At 48.2% G+C, this 25376-nt stretch overlaps 1 protein-coding gene and 1 non-coding gene across 2 annotated transcripts in view; both read left to right on the top strand.

The window, feature by feature from the left end:
- Nucleotides 1-25376, top strand: part of ACAP3 (ArfGAP with coiled-coil, ankyrin repeat and PH domains 3) — a 143464-nt gene that overhangs the window by 9244 nt on the left and 108844 nt on the right. The gene's annotated exons all lie outside the window — the stretch shown is intronic.
- Nucleotides 7000-7118, top strand: LOC133372975 (5S ribosomal RNA). Its single transcript, XR_009759591.1, has one exon. It is a non-coding gene; the product is annotated as a 5S ribosomal RNA (ribosomal RNA).

Below are 25376 nucleotides of genomic sequence, written 5' to 3'. Positions count from 1 at the left end.
AACAGGGTAGCGTTTCCCCCTTCTCCCACACACACACATGTGTCCACAAAAGCTTCAAAGGGAGACTCTCGCCTGAAACTGCTGGCTCGGAATTTACCATTTGCAAAATTTGACACTATCAAACCCAGGCTCAATAGGGATTAGGAGTGGCTCGCTCTAGAGAAATTAATGGTCCTTCTTTAGGCGTTTCTCTCTATATGCTATCTTGTCTCGCTTTGGCAATTCATCGTCTTTGGGAGCAGGCCACACCTGCTGCGATTGGAACTTGTACTCTTTCGACTGGATTGTATTTTCACGTATGATGCTCTGCAGAGTATTCTCTTGCATTGCTTGTCCTTTTGACGCCCCTGTTGGAAAAACATCCCAACTGAGGTTAACAATTTGTTCTCCTGACACAAAGCAGGCTGACAACTATGAACCCTTCTGCCGTCTTTAAGGCGACACAAAAACTCTTTTGTTTTATTCTTCCTAAGGTTCTTCCTAACTCAGCAGGATTACCTGTCTCCAGATGAATCCACTTACAGCTTTTCTGCCTGAGTCATTGGGGCAGAGAGGGTGACCCACTCTCAAAGCTAATGAATCGGCAAAGTCAGAACAAATAGCAACATACACAAACTTCTCAAAAGGGACAATTACTTTTCTGATGCAAGCAGGCCACTCCCAGTTCCCTATTAAGCCCACGCCTGATAGTGCCAAACTTTACAAACAGAAATTCAGCAGCTTCGCAATGGAGTCTCCTGAGACTCTGGTTTTGTTCCTGTTGTACAGCACTGCAGCTGCCCCTCTGGAATTTGTAGCAGGCGTGATCAAGGGCTAAGGCAGTTCAGGACCGTGACTCAGACAAGAAATGTAGTCAGAAAGGGGTCCTCCAAGGATAGATCATTTGTACCTTTGTTGCTCTAAAAGTAAATCTTTGGGGGTGTAAAAAAGTCAAGCATATCTCCAGTTTTCATTCTGGAGGTGGGGGACATGTGCCGCAGGTACTATAAATTTGGGAATCGCTGATCTGTGGGTTGGCAGTTCAGTCTTCTTCCTTTGTGCACCTTGTAGAGGCATGTAGAATTTGTGCTCAGGTAAACAAACCTAATTACCTTGAAAGACCTGTTTGGAGTGACTTCCCCCCCCCTCACTCGGGTTCCGCTTGATGCGCTCATTCAATCGGCGCACAGTCACAGTTGTTCGTCAGCCATCCGAAAGGCAGTGCCGATTCCTCGTCACGTGCAGTTAGGGAACCCAAACCACGACAGCAAGAGAGACCCATGTTAGGAACAGAGGAGGCCGCCTGATGCTGAGTCAGACTATTGATCCATCCCAATTCGACATTATACCGGCAATATATTTTGGGCCCAGGACCCACCTTTAATCCAAATGAACATTTAGGGACCCATTTCTTAATTTTTAAAAATCAGTTATTGATAGGATTGTAGTACTGCTGTGGTGACCATGTGTACTGCTGTGGTTAGGCCATGACCTGGTTGTGGGTGGTGACCAACCAGTTGGAAAACCAGTGACCTACACTGACTACCAGGATTACAGATGGGGGGTATTCCCAGCCCTACCCAGAGATGCTGGGGATTGAACCGGGGACCTTCTGCGTGCAAGGCAGATGCTCTACCACTGAGCAACGGCCCGCCCCTTTAGACGCAGCAACCGAAGAAGCTGCTTTATATTGAGGCAGACCATTTGTTTATGATTTGGAAAAATGGAAATGGACTGCTTTCAAGTCGATCCTGACTTATGGCGACCCCATGCGTAGGGTTTTCATGGTAAGCGGTATTCAGAGGTGGTTTACCATTGCCTTCCTCTGAGGCTGAGAGGAAATGACTGGCCCAAGGTCACCCATTGAGCTTCATGGCTGTGTGGGGATTCAAACCCTGGTCTCCCAGGTCCTAGTCCGACACCTTAACCACTATGCCACACTGGCTGTCTTTAATCCAAACAAATCTTATGCCCACGTGGAAGGGGCAGCAGACATCGTCTGTCCTTTGGGAGGGAGAGAGTGGAGGGGAGTGGCAATGACAAAATTCAGTGCTGCCCATTAAATTTCCCATAATGGGGTTGTAGCTTTCTAAGCTCTGCTCAGAGTAGACCCATTGGAAATGGATGACCTTAAGTTAGATAGGCACACTCGTTTCAAGTAGTCTACTCTGAGCACCAGGGATGAAGGGAGCTGGCAGCCAACAATATTTGAATGAACGTTTTGTACTTTTTAAGATGGTATTTTACATTTTATATATTGCTGTTAGTCCACTTTGTATGAGCTGGCGGTATATAAATATTTTCACAAATAAAATTTTGAAAAATGCATTGAGGGCCACAATCCAACCTTGATCACTTTCCGTTTAGAAAACTGAAGGGGTTGTGTCCAGTCCTACTTAGAGTAGACCCATTGCCATTTGTAGACATGACTCACTCGGGTCCATTAATTTCATTGGGTTGCACCTTCTTGGTTGCACCCAACTAAGAGCTACTCAAAGTAGTCCCACTGAAATGAATGGACCTCATCGAATACTAGAATTAGAAGGGACCCATAAGGCCATCGAGTCCAACCCCCTGCTCAGTGCAGGAATCCAAGTTAAATTAGCCGTGCCCTTTAGTTTCAGTGGGTCTACTCTGAGTAAGATTAGCATTGGATTCAATCGAATAGGCCTACTTTGAGTCGTACTTGATTGGATGCAACCCCATGCCTCCATCCCTACCAGAAAACAGTCTCGGATTGATTGGATGGATTTAAATCTGGGAAATACACACAGAAATCATGTGTCTTATGGATATTGCTCTCCGATTTCCCCCTTAATGACCTGCCGGCCTCATCAAATTCCAACCAAGTATGGTGTGTTTTAATAGCCAGTCTGTAGAACGGAAAGGAGGCAAAATACTTGGAGGCCAAGCTGGGATAACTGCATATGTTTATTGCAAAGGATTAAGGCGTGATGTCACGATTCAGGGGTAGTGCAGCCTGAGAGGAAATGATCACTCAGCTCCTAAATAAGCATAGAGTTAGCCCAGTCTAAACAGATTTATGTGATTTTGACGTGTACGCTAATCCCCCTTCCCTCCAACAGACAGAATCTGTTCCCTTACAGTAACTGGGACTTGACCATGGCTGTATTATTCATTGGCAAAAGCGATTGCTCCCGATAAATGGGTGTGTGTGGCCTGCGGCCTCTGTGAGAGGATGGGGGTTCCTTGGATCCCCACGCTTTGAAGGTGCATAGGAATGCAGTAATCCCCAGTGTGAGTGAGTGAGTGAGTCCTGGCGATGTTTGAATAAATTGATGTCTTTGGATTCTGATGCAAACTGACCTGATCCACACTTCCTGTGCTAATGTTTTACTTTTTGACATTCTTTTTTCGCTTTTGTGATTTATGTGACTTTGGTTTCAGTGTTGTTTTAAAATTGTGAATTGCATTTTGCAATCCATTGTTTATTGTGAATTGCATTTTGCAATCCATTGTTTATTGTGAATTGCATTTTGCAATCCATTGTTTATTGTGAATTGCATTTTGCAATCCATTGTTTATTGTGAATTGCATTTTGTATTTCATTGGTGGAGAACCTTAGGCCTGGGGCTTGAATGGGGCCCGCCAGGCCTCTCCATCTGCGCCTTGGGACTGTCCCTGAGCCACACCCACTCCCCAACCACACACCTCACCAGCCCTAGTCTGTGTCTTTGAACCCTGGTAATGCCTCTGGCTTGCCTGGAGGGAGGATAAAACGATGTGTGTGCGAGTGTGTGTAGAAAGCAGTTACCTTGCTGTACAAAGATAAAATGTACATTCATCACTCTGCTCACTTTTGCCTTGCGCACCCACTACTGATATACAGACCCCAGAAGGTTTCCCAGAAGGAAATGCGGCCCTCGAGCTGAAAAAGGTTCCTTGTCACTGATTTATATGAATCACCCAGTTAACTTGGCTGGATAAGAGGTATATAAGTGGTGGTATACAAAAAGTTGTCACTGTGTTTGTTGTTGCTGCTGTTGCTGTTAAATGTAATTCGCCTCCAGTTTCTCACTTCTGTACAGTTCTCGGCTCAGAAAAAAAGATCAAAATGCGTATGATGAGATAAACCGTTGTTGTTGTTGTTATTTCTCTCCTGCCCTTCCTTCCAGAGGGAGCCCAGGAATGTCTCTCGGTCCTACCTAGAGATGCCAGCGATTGAATCTGGGACCTTCTGCATCCAAAGCAGTTGCTCTGCTGCTGAGCTACGGCCCTCTTCTTGCGATGCAGAAACACAGAAGGGGCCTTATCCTGAGTCAGACTGTTGGTCCATCTAGCTCAGTATCGTCGACACCACTGTTCTTCCACTGGAACCAATGACCTAGAGGGGTAGTGGGCTCTCCGACACTGGAGGCATTCAAGAGGCAGCTGGACAGCCACATGTCGGGGATGCTTTGATTTGGATTCCTACATTGAGCAGGGGGTTGGACTTGATGGCCTAAGAGGCCCCTTCCAACTCTACTCTTCTATGATTCTATGAAATCCATCTTATTTACACTTGCTTTTAACTGAAGTGTTGTTTGATATTTAACCGATAACTGAGGGAGGTAGTGAGGTGTCCGACACTGGAGGCATTCAAGAGGCAGCTGGACAGCCATCTGTCGGGAATGCTTTGATTTGGATTCCAGCATTGAGCAGGGGGCTGGACTTGATGGCCTTAGAGGCCCCTTCCAACTCTACTCTTCCATGATTCTATGATATGATTCTATGATTCAACCTTGGGTCTCCAGAAGTTGGTGGACTACAACTCCCATCATCCCCAGAGAGCGCAGTCAGTGGTCATCAACATCTGGGGACCTGAGGTTGGAGAACAGCAGTCTACATGGGCTGGCAGCGGCTCTCCAGGGTTTCGGGCATGGGGGAGTCTCTCCCAGCCCAACCTGCAGATGCCATTGGGGATTGGACTGGGGCCTTCTGCATGCAGAGCAGATGTTCTGCCACTGAGTAGACGGCCCTTCCCCGATGGCATCGCTGCTTTGTCGAAGCACTTTCTAACGCCGTAGGTGTCTAGAGTGAGGGAGTGCTTGCTGGTATCAGGCAGAGGAAGAGAGGGAGGGATGGGAAACGGAGGGCGAGCTAAGAAAATAAATTGGGGAAACACGGTTGGGGAACGTCAGGCCGAGGACAGCCGTCTGGAAAGGGGTCTGGAGGAAACGCAGTTCAAAGGGGGGCTGTGTGTATGGGGGAGGCCAGACTTCCTCTCTTTTTCTGGATGGGTTTGCTAGAGAGCCAGCTCGTTGGATCTCCTTTGTGCCTAGATGGAGCATCTCTTAACAGGAGGGCCTGCAGTTTGTGGCACAGGGCAGCTGCTTGGCATGCTGAAGGACCCAGGTTCAATCTTCGACATCTCCAGTGGAAGACATCTCCTGTAACAGGTAACGAGAAAGACCGTTCTCTGCCGCAGACCCTGGAGAGCTCCTGTCACTGATAAAAGCATAAGAAGAGCCTGGTTGCTGGGTCAGGCCAGAGGCCTGTCTAGTCCAACATCCTGTTTTCACAGTGGCCAACCAGATGCCATATATTTTAACTCGGCATATGTTTGAAATTGTACGATTCTGGCATTTCAGTTTGTTTTCACAACGTCTGAGACAGTGTAACAACATTTGGAGGTGCTGGTCAAATGTTTGTTCTTATTTCTTTATGTTTATCGTGCTCTTTCGTTGCTTCGTTGTTTTCCACCCTGTTAGAGGAAGGGTGGGATAGAAAATCTGTTGTTGATGTTAATAATAATAATAATAATAATAATAATATCCATGATAAAGGAAGGCTCCATGACAAATCTTTCTCAACCACTAAATCTTTCTCAACCACTAAATTGAAAACCCCTGGGAGAATCGGTATGTTAACAAAGTGACTATACCGCTGAAATTGACCGCACCTCTGAGGGGCAAGTTCACACAGTGTGGTTTCGGTCACAGAATTTGGCTTTCTTTGAGCATCCTAGGGGAAGGGCTGTAGCTCAGTGGTAGAGCATCTGATTTACATGCAGAAGGTCCCACATTCAACCCCCGGCATCTCCAAGTAGGGCTGGGAATGTCCCTTGTCTGAAATCCTGGACAGATGCTGCTGGTCGGTGTCACCAGTACTGAACGAAACAGGCCAGTGGTCAGCTTCCTGTATTCCTAAATGGGCATGTTAATAGCCCTTGTGATTGCAAAGCTGTTCTTGGGAGTGGATGAGCAAGACTCACTAAAATCTTAGAAACTAGGAAGGCTGGACTAGAATTGCAGCAGCATTCAGCCCCCAGTTGTCCCACATTCAACCCCTGGTTGTTGTTGTTATTACTGATGATGATGATGATGATGATAATAATTCTGACTGGCAGTGGCTTTTCAGAGACAAGGAGCCTGTCCCAGCCCGACCTGGAGATGCAGGGGACTGCCCCTGTGATCTTTTGCATGCAAGGCAGATGCTCCGTCCACTGAGCGACGGCCCTTTCCTTTAGACACAAGAACATAGGAAGCGGCCTTATACTTGGTCCACCTAGCTCAATATGGACTATGTTGACTCGCAGTGGCTCTTGAGGGTTTCAGACAGGGCTCTCTCCCAGCCCTAACTGGACAGGCCAGGGCTTGAACTCGAGACCTTCTGCATGCAAAGCAGATGCTCTGCCACTGAACGCCGGCCCGTCCACATCCCTGCTGTGGGCCACTGTGGGAGAGGCAGGTGCCGAACCCAGCCACCTGCTGCATGTTCCCAAGGACCTCTCTCAAATCTTGAGTGGGGAGAATCCTGGCTTGAAACCAGGCCCTGTCGGGCACTCAGACAGGCTCTTGCAAAACCAGTGCCAGAGCTTCAATGCGCAGCTCAATGGTCGCAAGACAAAAAAAGGCGGGCGGCAACAGAGCAAATGTGCCGAACAGGAAAAGGGAGCAGGCCTGCAACATTAAAACAGTCATAATACCTTTATACAAATCTGTGGTATGGCCGCATTTGCAATACTGTTTACACTTCTGGTCGCCTCACCTCAAAAAGGATCTTGTAGAGTTGGAAAAAGCCTACGGCCATACTACCCTGAACACACCCAATCTCGTCTGATCTCGGAAGCTAAGCAGGGTCAGGCCTGGTTAGTACTTGGTTGGCAGACCGCCTGGGAATACCGGGTGCCGTAGGAAGGCAATGGTAAACCACCTCTGAACACCTCCTTACCATGAAAACCTTATGAATATAATCCAAAAGATTAATAGGGTCACCATAAATTGTCATCGACTTGAAGGCATATAACAACAACAGACTTAACCTACACAAAGATATGTACATATATCATATATATGTGAGAATATATATTTGACATTTATTAAATAAACACAATAATAAACTTATCAGCCCACACAAAGATATATACTCACATATATATCATGTCACATTGTATATTTATGTGTGGGGCAAAGGCAATGGTAAACCACCTCTGAATACCTCTTAGCGTGAAAACCCTATGAATAAATCCAAAAAAGATTCATAGGGTCGCCATGAGTCGTCATCGACTTGAAGGCATAGAACAAGAGTCGGAAAAAGGTTCAGAACTCGTTCCCGCAAGAGGCAGCGATGGCCACCAATTTGGATGGCTTGAAAAGAGTGGACAAATCCATGGAGAAGGCTATCCTTGGCTACTAGCCGCAATATCTATCTTCTACCTCCACTGTACTTCTGAATACCGGTTGCTAGAAACCGCAGGAGGGGAGTGCTCCGGTTTGGCTTGTGCGATTCCCATTTGGGGCGTCTGGTCGGCCACCGTGAGAACAGGATGCTGGACTGGATGGGCCACCGGCCTGGACCAGCAACGCTCCTCTGCGTTCTTAATGTTGGGAAGCACATCTGAAGGCGAGCAGCGCAGCCACACCCCAGACTGGAGACGGAAGAGCATCTGGGAAGGAATCCCAGTGATGCCCGCAGGGTTAGGCTTTGTTGTGATGACCCGCTTCATAAAGCTTTCCTTGTTTCCCACTGCCTGGGAAGGAGCCGGCCCCGCAGAGCCTGGCATGCCGCCCCCTCTGCATTTCCTCTTTGAGGAACATTCGTCCAGTTTTGTCTTTCTTTCCTCGCTCCTCTTCTGCCTTTCCCTGCCCCATGATTACTTTAAGAGGTTTATCCTCTGCCCAGACTCGGTAGTTCGTGAGGTCAGACATGTCTTCTGACACCAGGCACAAGTTGAGATGGGGCTGGGCGACAGTGGGCCTTTCAGACCCTGGAGTTCAAGGGTGGTCATGATGCGGCCGCCCTTTAAACCCGTCCACAGATCTCGCCTTTTCCCAGGAAGCCTCTGACGCGACGCAGAGTGCTTCTTCATGCAGCACAGAGTTAATCTGTGGTACTCGCTCCCACGAGAGGCAGGGATGGTCCCCGCCTTGGAGGACTTCGAAAGAGGATTAGACAAATTCGTGGAGGAGAATCCGCCTAATGGCGAACAGCTACAATGGCTATGCTGTGCCGCCGTGGTTGGAGGTGGCATGCTTGTGAGTACCAGTTGCTGGGCAGCGCAGGAGGGGAGAGTTGCCGTTGCACGCATGTCCTGCTTGCGGGCTTCCCATGGGGGCATCTGGTTGGCCGTTGGGAGAACAGGATGCTGGACCAGATGGGCCCCCTTGGGCCTGATCCAGCAGGGCTGCTCTTATGATCCTTCTAGTTCCCCTGCTCTTCTGCAGGGGTGCAGAACCTCAGCCTGAATGTGGCCTTACAGCAGCAGTGTACTGGCAAATTCAGAAGTGCAGCAGGGTCCCTTCATGATAGTCACAGCCTCACACACGTCTTTTTTTTTTTTTTGGTTGAATGAGATCCTTGTTAATGGCTTCTCCCACAACAACAGATATCCCTAGCAGCCAATAAGCATAAGCGGGGAGAGTGTTAGCTACTGAGAAGAGTTTTCTCAGTGGTTGACTCACCTCCTTTCATTCGGATTGGCTCCAACCAGCAGGAAAGGACAAGACTGAGAAGACTCTTCTCAGTGGCTAACACATTCCTTATCAATGCTGGTTGGCTCCCTGTTGGGACCCTGCTGCCAGAAACCTCAGGGGTCTAAGCCCCCCTGAGACCCTGGATGACTGCACCCCTGATTTCCAGGCCTCTCTTTCGGGCCGTTAAGATTCTTCCCTTGCTACACCCTCTTTCCCCAGGCCACACCCCTCACTGGCCTTGCTTCACACCCTCCTTGCGTGTTTTTACTTGGCTGGAACGTTTCCCTGAAGTCTGATCAAGCCTCTCGTTCGCCTGCATGGAGGACAGAGGTGTGTGCAAACGTGTGTAGGAGCAAGCCTACTGTAGAAAGAAAAAATTAATTCATCGCTCCGCCCACTTTTGCCTATGGCCCCGCCCACCACTAGGGATGTTGGAGAACATTGAAATGGGAACGGAAGTGAAAATTGCTGCACTCCACATGTTCATCTGCAGCCAGCAACAAATGTCAATCGGCCAAATGCGATCGCTATTCATTCGCATCTATGGTGTTTTTAAATCGGCAAATTGACACGTAATCAATATCGTTATTTTACATTGTTTTGACACGTCCTTTATTGAAATGAAGTTAAGTTACTTAAGTTATGCAAATAGTTATGCAAGTTACGTTTAGTAGCAGACGGCGAGACAAGTGCGGTAGTGTTTGGCGGAAACCAAGCTGCAGCGGGAAAGAAACAACGTGGATTGGGAAGAATGCAGGTTGAAACGGAAGTCGCTGCTTTCTCGCACCCTTTTCCTCTGCTGTTATGTGGCCCTCGGAAGGCTGCCCAGAGGGGAATGTAGTCCTCGGGGTGAAGAAAGATTCCCCAGCCCAGCCCTGCTCTAACTAAGCCGAAATATGTGTAACAGAAACAACTGTAAATTGCTCCTCTGTTTTTAGTCCTCTTGATTCGTCTCTCTCTCTCTGCCCCCCGCCTCCGGTCGACTTGTAAATTGTAAGCTGCTCAGGGCAGGGGCTTGTCCAGTTTAAAGTGACACTGAGGATACCCATTGAACTTAATGGTCATAAGTTAGTGATGTCTGTTCATTTCAATGAAACTATTCTGAGTCGGACTAAACACTGGATACACCCCAATGTTATTGACACTGTCACAACATTGCAGAGTTGAAAGGGCTTTCAGAGGTCATCTAGTCCAGCCCAGCGCCCCGCAGCATCGCTGACAGATGGCCGTTCCGCCTCTGCTTAAATAACCTCCAGCAAGGGAGAATCCACTGCCTCTTGAGGCAGCCTGTCCCATTGTTGAACAGTTTGTACCAAAGCTCCTAATGTTTAGCTGAAATCTGCAGTTCCCCTGCAATTGACATCCAAGGGTTCTGGCCCTGGCCTTTGGAGCAAGACGAAAACAAGGATTGGGCGAGGTAGAGAACCCTCCCCAGCGGCCATGCTGGCTGGGGTGGATGGGAATTGTGGTCCAATGACATCTGCAGGGCACAATGTTGTCTATCCCTGGTTTTAGACAACTGTCTCAGAGGTAGAACATCTGCTTTTGATGCAGAAGGCCCCAGACTCAATCCCCGGCATCTCTAGTTAGGCTGGGAGAGAACCCTGTTTGAAGTCCCAGAGAACCACTTCCAGTCAGTGTGGACAGTACGGAGCAATGGTCTGACTTGGTAGAAGGCAGCTTCCTTTGTTTGTTATGAGTATCCATAGCTCAGAGGAAGAATTATCTGCTTTGCATGTGGAAGGTCCCAGGGCTGGGAGGTACTGCATGCCTGAAACCCCAGAGAGATCCTGCTAGTCAGTGTAGACAGTACTGAGCTAGATGGACCACTGGTCTGATGGAGTATGAGGCAGCTCCCTTCATTCCTAAGGCTGGCTCTTACTGCAGTACCTCACTTGCCAGTTCCTCCTCATTCACTGTCTCTGACAGGGAGCTGCTACAATTTAGCCTGGTTGAAGATCCGTCATTCTAAGTGGCTCGGCTTGGCCTTCGAGCAGAAGGACACTTTCGTCGTTAATTGAAGGCGGGCTGAGAATAAGATTGAGCGAGGCAAACAGGAGGAGCCGACGGGTCCTCTGATGGTTATAAATGGTCTGCGTGAGTCAGGTTCCCAGCTGGGGAAAAAAAATAAAAGTGCTGTTGCCTATGGCAACTGTGGAAGCCGAACGCCAATGCTATGATGAGAGAGAGAAGCAAAAGCATGAGAACACCAGAAAAGCTCTCTTGGGTCAGGCCAAAGGCTCCTCTAGCCCAGTGTCCTGTTCTGACTAGGGACAGGGGAGGATATCCGCTAAATCAGACTTAGTACCGGATTCCAACTGAATCTGACAGTCCGCTATCTTTTCAGACCTGCACTGATTTCTTGCGGCTGGCTGCGGCTGCAATCGGCACATTTTTTCCCTGATTTTTTTGTCCCGATTTTACATAATTATCTATGTAATTTAAGTTCCTATTTAACTTAATAAGCAACAGCGCTCCCCCCCCCCTCAGCTGGGAAGCTGACTCACGCAGACAGTTTATAACCATCAGAGGATCCGTCACCTCCTCCTGTACGTTTATTTATTTATTATTTATTCAATTTATATCCCACCATTCCTCCCAGTAGGAGACCAGGGCGGCAAACAAAAGCACTAAAAACACACTAAAACATCATAAAAACAGACTTTAAAATATATTGCAACAAAACATCCTTAAAAACATATTAAGACAAAACACTTTTGAAAAAGGGACTGCCTTCAAGTCGGTTCTGACTTATGGCGACCCTACGAATAGGGTTTTCATGGTGAGCAGTATTCAGAGGGGATTTACCATTGCCTTCCTCTGAGACTGAGAGGCAGTGACTGGCCCAAGGTCACCCAGTGAGCTTTATGGCTGTGTGGGGATTCGAACCCTGGTCTCCCGGGTCGTAGTCCAACACCTTAACCACTACACCACACTGGCTTAAAAACATCCTTTTTAGAAAAAAGGTTTAAAAACATCTTTTTTAAAAAAAGCTTTCAAAAACATCTTAAAAAGCAATTCCGACAGACACAGACTGGGATAAGGTCTCTACTTAAAAGGCTTGTTGAAGAAGGAAGTGAAAGAGGAAGTTGATGCATTCGTAAGTGCGTAGGTGTGATAAATAGGGAAAAATAAAGCATGCGGAACATCGTGATCTTTTACATAGGCACTTGCGTTAAAAATTACGCAATTTTTTTTTGCAACCAACCCCCCCCCCCAAAAAAAACAGCGGATCGAATCGGCAAGCACCAAAGCAAGCGGTAACAAAACAGGGGCGGATCAAGATGGAATGATGGACTATCGGAATACAAGCGGACCGGAACTAGGCAGCAAACCCCATCCCTAGTTCTGACAGTGGCCGACCAGATGCCCCAGTGGGAAGCCCACAAACAGTGGCGGCTGGTGCCCACTGTGGCTGGTGGGGCAGAAGACAGGGAGCCCGACGGTAGATGGAGCCGAGAGCCAATGACAGGCAGAGCCAACTCATTCTCATTTTCTCCCCGTCCTCCTCTCTGCCAAGTTCTACAAAGGTACCCTGAGACACAGGAAGAGGAAGCCGAGAGGCAGGGCCACCCCCTAGCCTGGATGCAAGTCATAAGGCAGGCAGGTGCAGGTGCGTGTGAATGAGGACAGATTGAGGTGAGTGGGGCAGCACCCCATGTGCCCTACCGGATCAGCCCCATTGCCCACAAGCAGGGCCAGAGTGCAACAGCAGTCTCTCCTCACTTGTGCTGTCCGTCAGCTGGTATTCGAAGGCATCCTGTCTCCGACAGAGGAGGTAGAACACATCCATCATGGCTACTTGCTTTTGAGAGCCGTACCCTCCATGAATTTCCCCTGGGAAAGGCCTATTGCCCTCATATCCTGTTTAAGGGCTTTCCGTAGGCATCTGGTTGGAATTGTCGGAGAGACAGGATGCCCGGCTAGATAGGCCTTTGGTCAGGTCCGGCAGGGCTCTTCTGTGGGTCTTATACTGGCCTGATCTTGCACAGCCGTTTGTGCGGGAGACGCCGCTACCCTTGGGCCTCTCTTCCTGTTCCCCATAAGGCTACCAGCTGGAACTGAACAAAGGCTACCTCACGTTATCACTGGTCGTTGTGACCCCGGGTGGATGCTTCCCGGATGCTTTCAGCGAGGAAATGCCTTTACTCTCCAGCCCAAGTGAGAGAGGCCAACGGACCGGCAGGAGGGACTGCCAAAGCAACAGTTCCTCCGCTTCATAGGAATGCAGGAAGCTGCCTTATACAGAGTCAGGCCGTTGGTCCATCTAGCAGAGTATTGTCAACACTGACTGGCAGCGGCTCTCTAAGGTTCCAGGCAGGGGACATGCCCAGCTCTGTCTGGAGATGTCGGGATTTGAACCTGGGGCCTTCTGCCAGAGCTTGGAAAAGTTACTTTTTTGAACTACAACTCCCATCAGCCCAATCCATTGGCCATGCTGGCTGGGGCTGATGAGAGTTGTAGTTTTAAAAAAGTAACTTTTCCAAGCTCTGCCTTCTGCATGCAGGGCAGATGCTCTGTCCCTGAGCTGTGGCCTTTCCCTTAATAGAAACATAGGAGGCTGCCTGGTACCAAGTCAGACCACTGGTCCATCTAGCTCAGTGTGGTCTGCACTGACTGGCAGCGTTTTGCTGTGCGGCGGTGGCTTCTGGCCACCTGAACTGCCATTTTTAGCCCTCTGAGAAAGAAGCACCAGGTCACAAATAATAGACAATCAGATCTTCTCTCATCTGAAAAGCAGACGCCCTTCCCTTGCAGCATGAAAAAGACAGGATCCGGTTCCTCAAGCGGGCGCGACAACCAGCATCACAAGAGAGATCCTACTGGAGATAGCATCCCTGCGAGGCATTCTGGGTAGCTTAGTTGCAAGTGCAGTTTTTATTATTATTATTATAAATTCATTTATACCCTGCCTTTCGGCCAAAGGCCCTCAAGGCGTCTTACAAAGAAAAATAAACACAAGTATAGAAATAGATCAATGAAAGCAATACAATTTACATATATTAAACTAAATAACAAATAACATTATTAAGGGGGGGAAAAGTCCAGGAAAGAAACTCAGAATAAGTTTCAGCATGCTGGTTCAGGTGATGTCTGAGCTAGGTCAGCTGGGCCTTTTTAGTTTGGCGGGGGGGGGGGAAGAACCACCTAATAGCTCTAACCTGTGCACACTTACCTGGGTGTAGGGATAGTTTGTGCAGTACGTGTTGAAAAGCTAGTAGTACATATTGAAAAGCGAACCTACCAAATGGACAGCTTCCGAAACAACATACGGACTGAAGCGCAGCTATCTTTTGGCATTCATACTTTTCTTGTGTTGCAGTTCTCCAAGCAATCAGTGTTTACAAAAATGCATCTGTTAGGGGAAAGTGTGTACTCAAATGCTTATATTGGTGAAAACCACATGCAAAGCTGCATTATGTTAGGAAAATCTGCTTGCAAAAATGGGTATATTCAGCACAAGTGCATATAGAATCATAGAGTTGGAAGGGGCCTTGCAGGCCATGGAGTCCAACCCCCTGCTCACAGCAGGAAATCCACAGCTAGAGCATCTCCCGCAGATAGCTGTCCAGCCTCTGCTTGAAGACATCCAGCGAAGGGGATCCCACCACCTCCCTAGGCAGTCGGTTCCATTGCCGAACCGCCCTTACTGTCAAGAAGTTCCTTCTAATGTCCAATCTGAATACACATATACTTGATGTGTATTTAGTATGCACACTAAAATGCTGATGAATTGTCATGATTTTTTTAAAAAACCACTAGGCTGTCTCCAGACAACTTGTTTATTACACATTCATCCTCGTTTTTGTTTCTGTGTGCAGAGTTTGTGGGGACCCTCAGGTCCTGCTTGTGGGCTTCCTGTGGGCATCTGGTTGGCCACTGTGAGAATAGGATGTTTGTTTGATTTCTATCCTGCCCTTCCTCCCAGTAGGAGTCTGTGTTGGACTACGATGGGCCACTGGCCTGAACCAGCAGCCAGGCTCTTCTAATGTACTTATTTCTCTGAGCTGCAGATGTGGTAGCTCAATAAACAGGGTAATAGTCAGTGGACGCTAGTCCATTAGGGCATGCTGGGCACTGCCCTACCAACGTCAGCCTGCCCTCATAATCAGCCCCCACCTGTCTGCTTCCTTACTTATAACCAGTCCAGAGGGTGGCCCTGCCTGTCTGCTTCTCCCTCCTTAGTCTCAGCGTTGCCCCTTGTAGAACTCAGCAGGGAGGGGGAGGAACTAGAATGAGTTGGCTCTGCCTGCCATTGGCTCTGGCTTATCCAATCACTGGATTTGGTTCCACCTACTGTTGGGCTCCCTGCCTTCCGCCCCACCAAATCTATGGTTTTGTGGTCCTAGCCCCAGCACCCTGGACAGGAGCAGATCTGTTCCTGTTCTCAGAGTCAGAGCGAGGTAGAGCTGGATCAACCGGCAGTTCTCCCTCTCTTTGACTTAAGCAAGGATCCCCAGGGATGCTCCAGGGCAAAACTTGATGCCTATCATCACAGCTGTGTAGGAGTTCCTAGGACTGGATCAACAGGATATGGCTTCAGGTCAGGGGTGAAGTGTGGGTGATCTAGCTTTGCCTTTCCGGATGTTCGCAGAGAACTGATGGCACTACTTTTGCGTCTTCATGGAAAGGCATGGCGGGGGCCTCTCCACATCAGCCCCATGTATGTGAAGAGTTGCCAAGGCAGGGGCAGGAGACTTTCCCCCCCTCCCGGAAAACCTTCTGAGGGCCATATGCCAGTGATGGGTGGGGCCAGAGGCAAAAGTGGGTGGAGCAACAAATGCAAATGCTCTCTTGGAGCAGACAGCAAGTTTCCACACACACCTCTCTCTCTCCTCCATCAGGGCAAGCAAGAGTCATTCTCAGAGTCCCAGGACTTCTTCCATTCAGGATGTGGTGAGAAGTATTGCCTGAGCAGAGGGGGTGTGGCGCATACAGAGGCCTGGTGGGGCACATTTGGTTCTGTGGATGGAAATATCTGCCCATTTCGGTTCTCTTCAGTTTCTCATTTTTCCAGTCTTCAGTTCTCCCCATTTCTGCAGCGATTTGCTATTTTTAAAAAAAATCCTCATGAAAATTCTCCAACATTGTAGTGTGAATTTCTCCAAATAAGCACGTTTTCGTAGGCAGTTTTGACAAAGGTGCACATGTGTGCAACCCATTTCTCATCGTTTCATGCCTTTTTGCATGTTATTTTCACTCATGTATTCATTTGTATGCACACTTTCCCCTCATAGATGCATTTTTGTAAATGTTATTTAGTTGGCATGCTGCATCCCAAAATTCTAAGAAATGTAAATTTCGAAGGATGGCTGTCTTTTGCTTCTCATGTCGTTTTGGAAAGTGCCAATTTGATAAATTCTGCTTGGGATGCGAACTGAATTGATATTCTCACCCATCCCTAGTGCAGTGTAATGAAATACTTTCTTTAGTCTGTCCTGAATCTTCCGACAGTCAGCCTCAGTGGATGCCCATGGTTCATTAAGACAGGAGTGCAATCCATCACATTAAAGACAAACCAACATAAGGACACAAGAAGAGCTTGTGCATGAGGCCAAAGGCTCATCCTATCCAATATCCTGTTTTCACAACGGCCAACTAGATGCCTCTGGGAAGCCCACAAATAGCAGAAGCCAGCAGAAGTCAACAGAAGAACTTGACATAACCACCCTCTGGCCCCGTCCATCGGCCAGCAGAACAAGAGCCACCAAGCGCCAGCAAAGGATGATGAGCCTGATATTAATTCCCTTGTAGAGCTCAGCGCGTGGCTCTGGCCTTGAAGAATTGATCTCCCTCTTTCTCTCCTTTTTCCATCCACTTCTCTTTGCTATCATCATCATGATCATCATGATCATCATGATCATGATCATCATCATCATCATCATCATCATCATCACAGTTTATTTGTATGCTGCCTTTCCATAGGAATCTATGCTCAAGGCGGCTCACACCATGAAAAACAGTTACATAATTCAATCAGTTGCAAAACAAAATTCAGAAAGTCAAACAGCAAGTTAAAGAAAACATCTCATTAAGAAATATATAATAAATTGAAACAATACCCTTACTATTCATAATAAGCTCCAACAACAGAAACACCAAAACATAATCCCAACAACAGCAAAAATAACTTGAAATGTTCTGGCAAATGAATAAAAACGTATTTCTCTAAAAGTTTTGAAGTTTTAACTTTCATTGTTGGTCGCTCAAACGCCACAAATTCCACCAAATGTGGAATGCGCTGAGACATGCCAGAGCCCCATAACTCCTGAACAAAGCTGTCCTGGCTTCTTCTGAATGGCGGTGCTGTCCCGCTATCTTGTCTTGGCTAGGCGGGAAGCCTGATGGTGGGACCAATTGCTCCCTCTTTCACTGCTTCACGTGAGACGAGCTCTGCCGGATCAGGCCAGTGGCCCAACTGGTCTGGCCTCCCATTTTCGCAGCGGCCAACCGGACGCTCCAAATGGGGACCCCGAAAGCAGGACCTGAGTGCAGGAGCGCTCTCCCCTCCCTGCGGTTTCCTGCAGCTGGTATTCGGAAGCATACTGTCTCTGACCGTGGAAGCAGAGCATAGGCACTGTGGCCAGCTGCCGCTGATTGCCTCATCCAGCATGTATCTGCCTAATCCTCTTAAAGCCATCCAAGCTGGCCTCCTGTGGGAGTCAATGCCATAGTTTAACTATGCGCTGGGTGAAGAAGGGCTTCCTTTCGTCTGTCCTGAATCCCCCAGCATTCAGCTTCATTAGATGTCTCTCTCTCTGCATATTTTTTTAATTGATGTCAATAGCCCGGGGAGACCATAATTGTATGGGAAGCAGGATACAAACACAGTAAATCAGTTGTTCCCAAACTTCCCCCGCCCAGGCCACTTGAAAATTGCGGGGGGTCTTGATGTCTCACTTAATGGTTTTTCTGGCTGTTGTAGCACTTGCAATGCGCTGTGCTAGACGGTGTACCGTTTCCAGTTGCATTTCCCTTGCTTCTGTTATTCCTTATATACAGTAGGGCCCCGCTTCCCGGCCCTCCATTCCCGGCGTTCCGCTAATGCGGTGGCTTTCATTCCCTGTTTTAAAGCTGATTTTGCTGCTTTTGTGGCATTTTGTGGCATTTTTGTGCAACGCGCCTGTGATGTTCCTATATTAATGTATATATGGTAAGTGTTGGTTGTTTAGAAGATACATGGTAAGTGGAGTGAAATAGGGGGAGTGAATGGGCAGTAGAATGTGAGATGATTGGCTGAGTGTTTAAAATGGCTGAATGTATAAAAGGAAGAGTGAGAGTGGAATAGGGGGGAGAAGAGAAAGAGTGGATTGCTTGGTGGGGTTTAGAGAGTTGTTTACCAGGAGGGAGGTGGAGTTCGGATTAGTATTGAGTAAAACCATATGCTTATGTGCCTTAAGAAGAAATCTTGTTAATCTTGTTAGCTTTGTTATCTGTAATAAATACTTAATTTGGTTTACCAAAGGCCTGATCCTTGGCTGGGGTTTCACAGACCAGAAGGGAGGGTAAGGTAATGACCAAGGCTGAAGGGGAACTGTAACAAATGGTGGCAGCGGTGAAGAGAATAACAATACCAGTATTCAGAGTCTCTGGGAATACTAGTATTGGGACGTTACTGGTGATTGCCTAGCAGGGGGATCTGTTGAGATCTGTGCTAGAGCGGGGAGAGAAACAATAAAAAAGGACAGTCCGGACTGGTGGAGTCCCTGGTGGTGCCTAGTGACAGGCAGTAGCCACGCGCAGGTAGGAACCTGACAGGGAGAGCCAGGGAAGGGCCTCACAGCGCCCCATTATACTCAATGGGGTTCCGCTTTACGGCGATTTCCGCTTTACGGCGGGGGTCCGGAGCGGAACCTGCCGTATAAGCGGGGCCCGCCTGTATTGTATTTCGTTGCATTCCGTAGCGTTCAAACTGCGATGCAATAAAAGAAACAACCAAAAATACAGTAAAAAATTGGCACGAATATTTAATACGAGGGATGTGCCGTCTCCCATCTTCGACCTCGCCAGAGTTATTTAAGCAGAGGCTGAATGATGATTTATTAGTTCACATACCACTTAATGCCAAAAGAGAGAGAGCCAATGTGGTGTAGTGGTTAGAGTGTGGGAGTAGGACCTGGCAGGCCAGGGTTCAAATCTCTAGTCAGCCATGAAGGCCTCTTGTATGTCACCAGAAGTGGAGGAGCCAGAGATGCTGTAATTGCATTCTGCATTGGGCAGCGGACTATATGACCACATGGTCCTCTTTTAAAAGTTTGATTATCCTCTCTTAACATCCCCCTTCCCATCACTCTAGTGCTCACTATTTATTTATTTATTTATTGCATTGCTATCCCACGTTTCCTCCAAGGAGCTCAAGCTGGCGTACATGGTTCTCCTCCTCTTCATTTAAACCTCACAACAATCCTGTGCGGTAAGTTAGGTTGAGAGGCAATGACTGGCCCAAAGGCATCAAGGAAATTTCAAGGGCAAGTGGGGATTTGCACCCTGGTCTCCTAGGTCCTAGTCCAGCATTCTGACCGCTACACCACTCTGGCTCTTCATCAATCTGTATCAGACATCTTCCACTTTACAGGAGCACCGTCTGCACAATTTGGCACTGCGGTTCAGGCAATTTTGGCAGTTCTTGAAAGAAATTGGTTCTGCAAGGCCTGGCTCGAAATCAGCTTCAAGAATCCAGGCCTTTGTATTCAAAGCCAGGAAACTAGCCAGGGAGAATCTCATTGGTAGCTTTGGGTGGCTAGCTCAGAATTGCTGGATGAGAGATGCTCCAAAAAGATGGGCAGTTTAGATTCCATCCCAGGGAAGGCTTTCAGCTTGCCAAAGAGCAAAATAAAAACATAGATGACGGCGATGTCCTTCCTGGTTTGTTGTGAGGTCCAAACACAACCATATTGTTGGCATTGGACATGTGAAGTCCCTCTCTTTCCCCACCCTAAGCTTTTTCATCTCTATAAAATTGAGATGCAAACTGGGTGGGTTGACCTACAAATTGGATTAGGTCGGGCTGTTGGTATTTAATTGCCCCCTTCCTGCATCCCATGGATGAACATCCTCTGCATCTACTTTTGTTTTAAATGGCCTTTTCTTCACTTTTCCAGAATATAGATCTAAATAGATTACAGGAGGGGGAGAGATCTCCTGGGAGGAGATGGGCGGTTCACTGGCTTCTGAGCCCATCTGTCAAGAGAAGGGGTTGCTTGCCATCCTCTCACATCCTCTCACTAAGCTGTGTTTTTCCAAAAAGCTCCTTTTTTTTGGTTAACCTAATAACAGCTGGACACTCTTTGAGAGGGTCTCCAGTTCCTCCTTGTACAATAATGCACACTAGAATGTATCATTCTGGTTCTTCTTGTTCTAAAGCGTTCCAAGAAGCCCATCCTCAGAGACCTGCCAAAGGCCTGTGTTTCATATGACCAGTGGGACCTGCAACCGAGTGTTGCAGCGTAGAGGGGTCCTGCTTATGGCTCCAGCCTGCCACGCTTTTTTTCCAGGGTACTCTATTCCATTTCCCCCACTGGCCTAGTTTTCGTAACATTCCCCCTTATCATCATCATCAGCTTCATCAGCAGTTTATTACAGGCAACCAAATACAGGTTTTAGCCAGATAAAATACTAATATATCATTCGGTGGCCAGTGAGCATGCTCAGTCCCCATAGGGCAGTTCCCCACTTCTACTGAATGTTTGTATTTCTGTGCATCTTCAGGGTCCCCCGACCCCTTGGCAACCTGCTGCTGCCTCCTTCATGTGTGGCCGGTGCCATTTTAGCTTTTGGGAAGGGCCGTAGCTCAGTGGCAGAGCACCTGCTTTGCATGCAGAAGGTCTCAGATTCCATCCCCGGCATCTCCAGGTAGGGCTGGGAATGTCTCCTGCCTGAAACCCTGGAGAGCTGCTGCCAGTCAGTGTCGGCAATACTGGGCTATATGGATCAATGTTCTGACTCTGTACAAGGCATCTTTCTATGGACATACATAAAGATCCACACTTGGAGAATTTGATGTTGCTATTAGTATATAGGATTAATATGAAGGCAGGTCTTTGGGTTATATTCGACTAAGATCTACTTGGAGTAGACCCACTGAAATGAATGAACCTCTTAGTCATGTTCATTAACTTTTGTGTCTCTACTCTGAGTCCGGCTAGTGTTGAATAGCATCCCTGGTGTCATCCTGGGGCATTTCACGCCCTGCTTGAAAATGGAAAAGGACTGCCTTCAAGTCGCTCCCGACTTATGGCGACCCTTTGAATAGGGATTTCATGGTAAGCAGTATTCAGAGGGGGTTTCCCATTGCCTCCCTCTGGGGCTAGTCCTCCCCAGCTGGCTAGGGCCTGCTCAGCTTGCCACAGCTGCACAAGCCAGCCCCTTCCTTGTCCGCAACTGCCAGCTGGGGGCAACTGGGCTCCTTGGGACTATGCCGCTTGCCCACAGCTGTACAGGTGGCAGGGCACGTAGCCCCTGAGCCACTCCCTGTGGGGTGATCTTTAGCTGGCCCTTGACACCCAGGAGACACGAGTGGGGATTTGAACTCGCAGACTCTGGCCTCCCTGCCAGGCTCTCCTCCCCACTATGCTATGAAGTGGAGCCCAAATAGTGCCTCCCCAGAGGGTGTTGCCAGACACTTGAAGGACTCGGAGCACAGGTTCATGACACGAATTTGCATAAAATGTATATCTGTTAATTTATATAAAGAGATGCCTTTGGGAAATTAAGATAATGGATGGGTGGGATCTCACAACAGTACCATGCTTTGCTGGACATCTGTCTGCCCCATAAATAATTCCTGGAAGCATCTCTGTCAGTAGAGGCCCAAGTGACCTCTGTGGCTAGGAGTTCTGTTTACCATCTTTGCATAACACCAGTTGTGGACATACCTAGATCAGGATTACTTGACCACTGTCCTGTCACCGGCATCGAAGTAGAAGTCAATTTCAACTCTTCTCTGCTCCTGTTAGGGATGGGAGAGTATGTCAATTTCCGGTTTTTTAAAAAAAATATATTTAAATTCATTGTTACATTTATATCTCACCTTTCCTCCAAGGAGCTCAAGGGGGCATATGAACATGGTTCTCCCCCTCCCAATTTTATCCTCACAACAACCCTGTGAGGGAGTTCAGGCTGAAAGACAGTGACCGGCCTAAGGTCACCCAGGGAGCTTCAGGACCACATGGGAATTTGAACCTGGGTCTCCCAGGTCCTGGACAGACACTCCAACCACTATACAATACTGCCTCCCCCCAGTTTCTCACAATTTTCAGTCTTATGTTCAGGTTTCCACGTTTCTCAATTTTTTTTAACAAGTCCATGAAAATTCTTTAGCGCTTGAGTGAGAATGTATCCTAATATACACGTCGGTATGCAATTTTGCCTCAAGTTGCACACTGTTGCAAGCAATGTTCCTTAACAGGATGCCTTTTTGAATGTTATTTTCACTGGTCTGTGCATACTTTACCCCTCGTATTCAGTGCTGTACATATTACTTGGTGGGAGAATTGCACTGCAGAGTTCAGAGAGGTGCAAACTTTGAAGGGTGGCTGCGTTTCGATTCTTGCATTATTTGGGGAAGTCCAAATTAGGTAGATTCACCTTCAAATGTGACCTGAATTGAATTTCTCCCCTATCTCCAGCTTCTGTCCATGAAATGAAGAGGCGCTGTCTTGTCAAAAGAACCTAGGAGGCTGCCTTATACTAATTCAAGCCACTGGTCCATCTAGCTCAGTATTGTCTACACTGACTGGCAGCAGCTCTCCCGGTTTTAGGCAAGGGACACCCCCAGCCCAACCTGGAGATGCTGCGAAGGACTGAACCTGGGGCCTTCTCCATGCAAAGCAGTTGCTCTGCCACTGAGCTATGGCCCTTTCCTTCAGGCAGCAAAATGTCTTGAGCCAGACCAATTTCCATCTGCCCACACGTTTCTGTCTGCAACCACTTGTAGCTCTTTTCCCCCCTCCCTCCGGTTTGGCCAGCTTGCTTCCGGTTCTGGAGACCCAGCAGGACAAGCCAAAAAAAAAAAAAAAAGTAGCATGTGAATGGTTGAGGTGGGAGAAAACGTCTCCCTCCCCATCCTACCTGCGCATCCGTATCGCGCTTTAACTTTCCCCCCTGGCTGGACCCTTTTATTCCGCAGGAGGCCTGATTCTTTGCACGGACCTGTTCACCATCTGGCGGCGAGCCGAGGCACGCTTTTACCTCGGCGTGCGACTGCGCACCTCAACCGGGCAATGTGCAAAACCGCACTGAATCCCCCCCCCCCCGATACCAGGGGAGAGCAAGAGTTCACGGCTTCAACCGGCTCTCTTGTTCATCTAATGTTCGCGATTGTGGTTTCTGCTTATGAATCAGAGGAGAGAGAGAGAGAGAGAGAGGAGGGGGAAATAGTCTGTGGTCTGATGCTCTCCTCTAACTATATCCCCCCTCAGAGAGCTCTTTTTTTTTTTTAGTGTTTTTTCTGGCAGAAGCAGGAGGCCTTTGCAGACAGCGTCCCATTGCTATTCAGGATTTACTCAAAGAAAGCTGGCTGAACAAATGCTTCTGGGGGATTCTCCCCCCTGGCCTTTTTTTTGCCTTTAAGCAGCCTTAGCGAGAAGGGTTGAAAATACCCGGGTGTTTCATAGAGTTTCCTAAGTGTTTATGTTGGATGCGTGCAGGAAGGGGAGCTGATGTTCAAAGATGGCTGCTCTGTGTGTCGACCAACATGGCGGCTGCTTTGACAGCCAGCTCAGAGAGCTGCGGTGGAGGGCACGAGCAATGCGTTCGGGAGCCCCCTGTCCCAATTCTACCTCTGCCAAAAAATCCAAAAAGACAGAGTGGTGTAGTGGTTAGAGCTAGGATTGAGGAGACCCAGGGTTGTAAGTTCTAATTGGAGTAGTTCCACTGAAATTAAAGGACCTTTGTCATGTTCATTAACGTCAATGGATCTACTCTAAGTAGGACTAGTGTTGCATAGGTTCATGAAGTTCCTTGGAGATGACCTTGGGCCAGTCTCTGTCTCTCTTTCTTCCTAACCCACAGGGATGTTTTGAAGAGGAGAGCCACTGGCACTGCCTTGAGTTCTTTGGACAAAAGGCAGGCTGTAAATGTAACAGATAGGAGCGGGTCTTAGCCAAGCCTTGGCGCCTCCCATCTATGTCATGAGGAATCATAATAATGGCTTGCAGGGTTGTTGTATGCTTGAGAATGCTAATGTGTGTGATGGCATGCATATCATCTGAGATACGCAGATGAAATCACTCTGGTGTACTTATCTTTTTTTCTCACATCTAGGAGTAATGGGTTGAATTTTACTCAAAGTAGTCCTGTTGGAAGGAATGAGCCTAAGTTGGTCATGTCCATTGACTTAATGCGGGCCAAAGATTCCTCATTCCTGATGAGCAGCACCCCTGCTTTCAACCACCGTGTATGCTGGTAGCGCTGTTTCAATGGATCATCATAATAGCTGTCAGAAAATGACTCAAGCCTGTCAGGAAATCACTTTGCTGTTTTGTGTTAAATGTGTGGGTGCACATGCACCCACTTGCTATGGTTATAAATGTGGAGAAATTGGATTGTTTGGATTATTGGGGTATTAGCCAGTCACAGTGATACAGGCGACCACACAGCCTTTGACAATGGGATGCTGCCAGCGGGCAGGAGAACTGAGGGCTGGGTGGCCGCCAAGGCTTTGTTGGAGAATCCGTCAGAAGAATCAGTCTGAGGAGCATTAAGGGCAGCGAATGAGGGCTGGAATATATTTTGCCATTTGCAAAGGGGCACGGAAAGCTGCCATATGGCATCGATGCGGCTACCTCCACCAGGGGCTGGGGGAGACTCCTTCCCAAAACCCTGGAGAGCCTCTGCCAGTCAGTGTAGACAGTATTGAGCTAGATGGACCGGTGCTCTGGCTCGGTATAAGGTAGCTTCTTCTCTCCCTATGCCTTAAGGGAAGGGCCGTAGCTCAGGGGCAGAGCACCTGCTTTGCATGCAGAAGGTCCCAGGTTCAATCCCCAAGGGCATCTCCAGGGAAGGCTGGGCATGTGAGATTCTGGAGAGTTGCTGCCAGTCAGTGTAGACAGTCCTGAGCTGAATGGATCAATGGTCTGATTGATAAAGCAACTTTGGATGTACCTGAGCGGGGCTATTTTGTTGTCTGTGCCGAGAGGTCACTTACCTCCAGCCCTCCCTCTGCTGTGACCTAGAGGCCAGTCACAAACAGCCCGCTGGTGCCTCCCAACAGCATAGCGGCTGCTGGTGACAGCAGGGAAGGAGAGGGCGAGGCACTGGGGAGAGGGGTGCAGTGCAGATGCAGTGGCGGAGCCAATCCATCAGTCCTGCCGCGCTGGCCTCCCTGCTGGTTTGCCCTAAGTCGGAGTGACGTGGCTGTTGGGAGTTTCAGGTGAGTGCTGCTGCCCTCTCCCACCACCGTGCACTGCTAAGGATGGAAAGTCCTCCTGTCCATTTCAGTTCTCTCTGTTCCTCCTCGATCCAGTCTGAAATTCTGTTCTC

The sequence above is a fragment of the Rhineura floridana genome, chromosome 18, assembly GCF_030035675.1.
Source record: "Rhineura floridana isolate rRhiFlo1 chromosome 18, rRhiFlo1.hap2, whole genome shotgun sequence".
Classification (NCBI taxonomy): Eukaryota; Metazoa; Chordata; class Lepidosauria; order Squamata; family Rhineuridae; genus Rhineura; species Rhineura floridana.
Note: the sequence above shows the minus strand (reverse complement) of the source record. Positions and strands in the feature narration are given on the sequence as shown.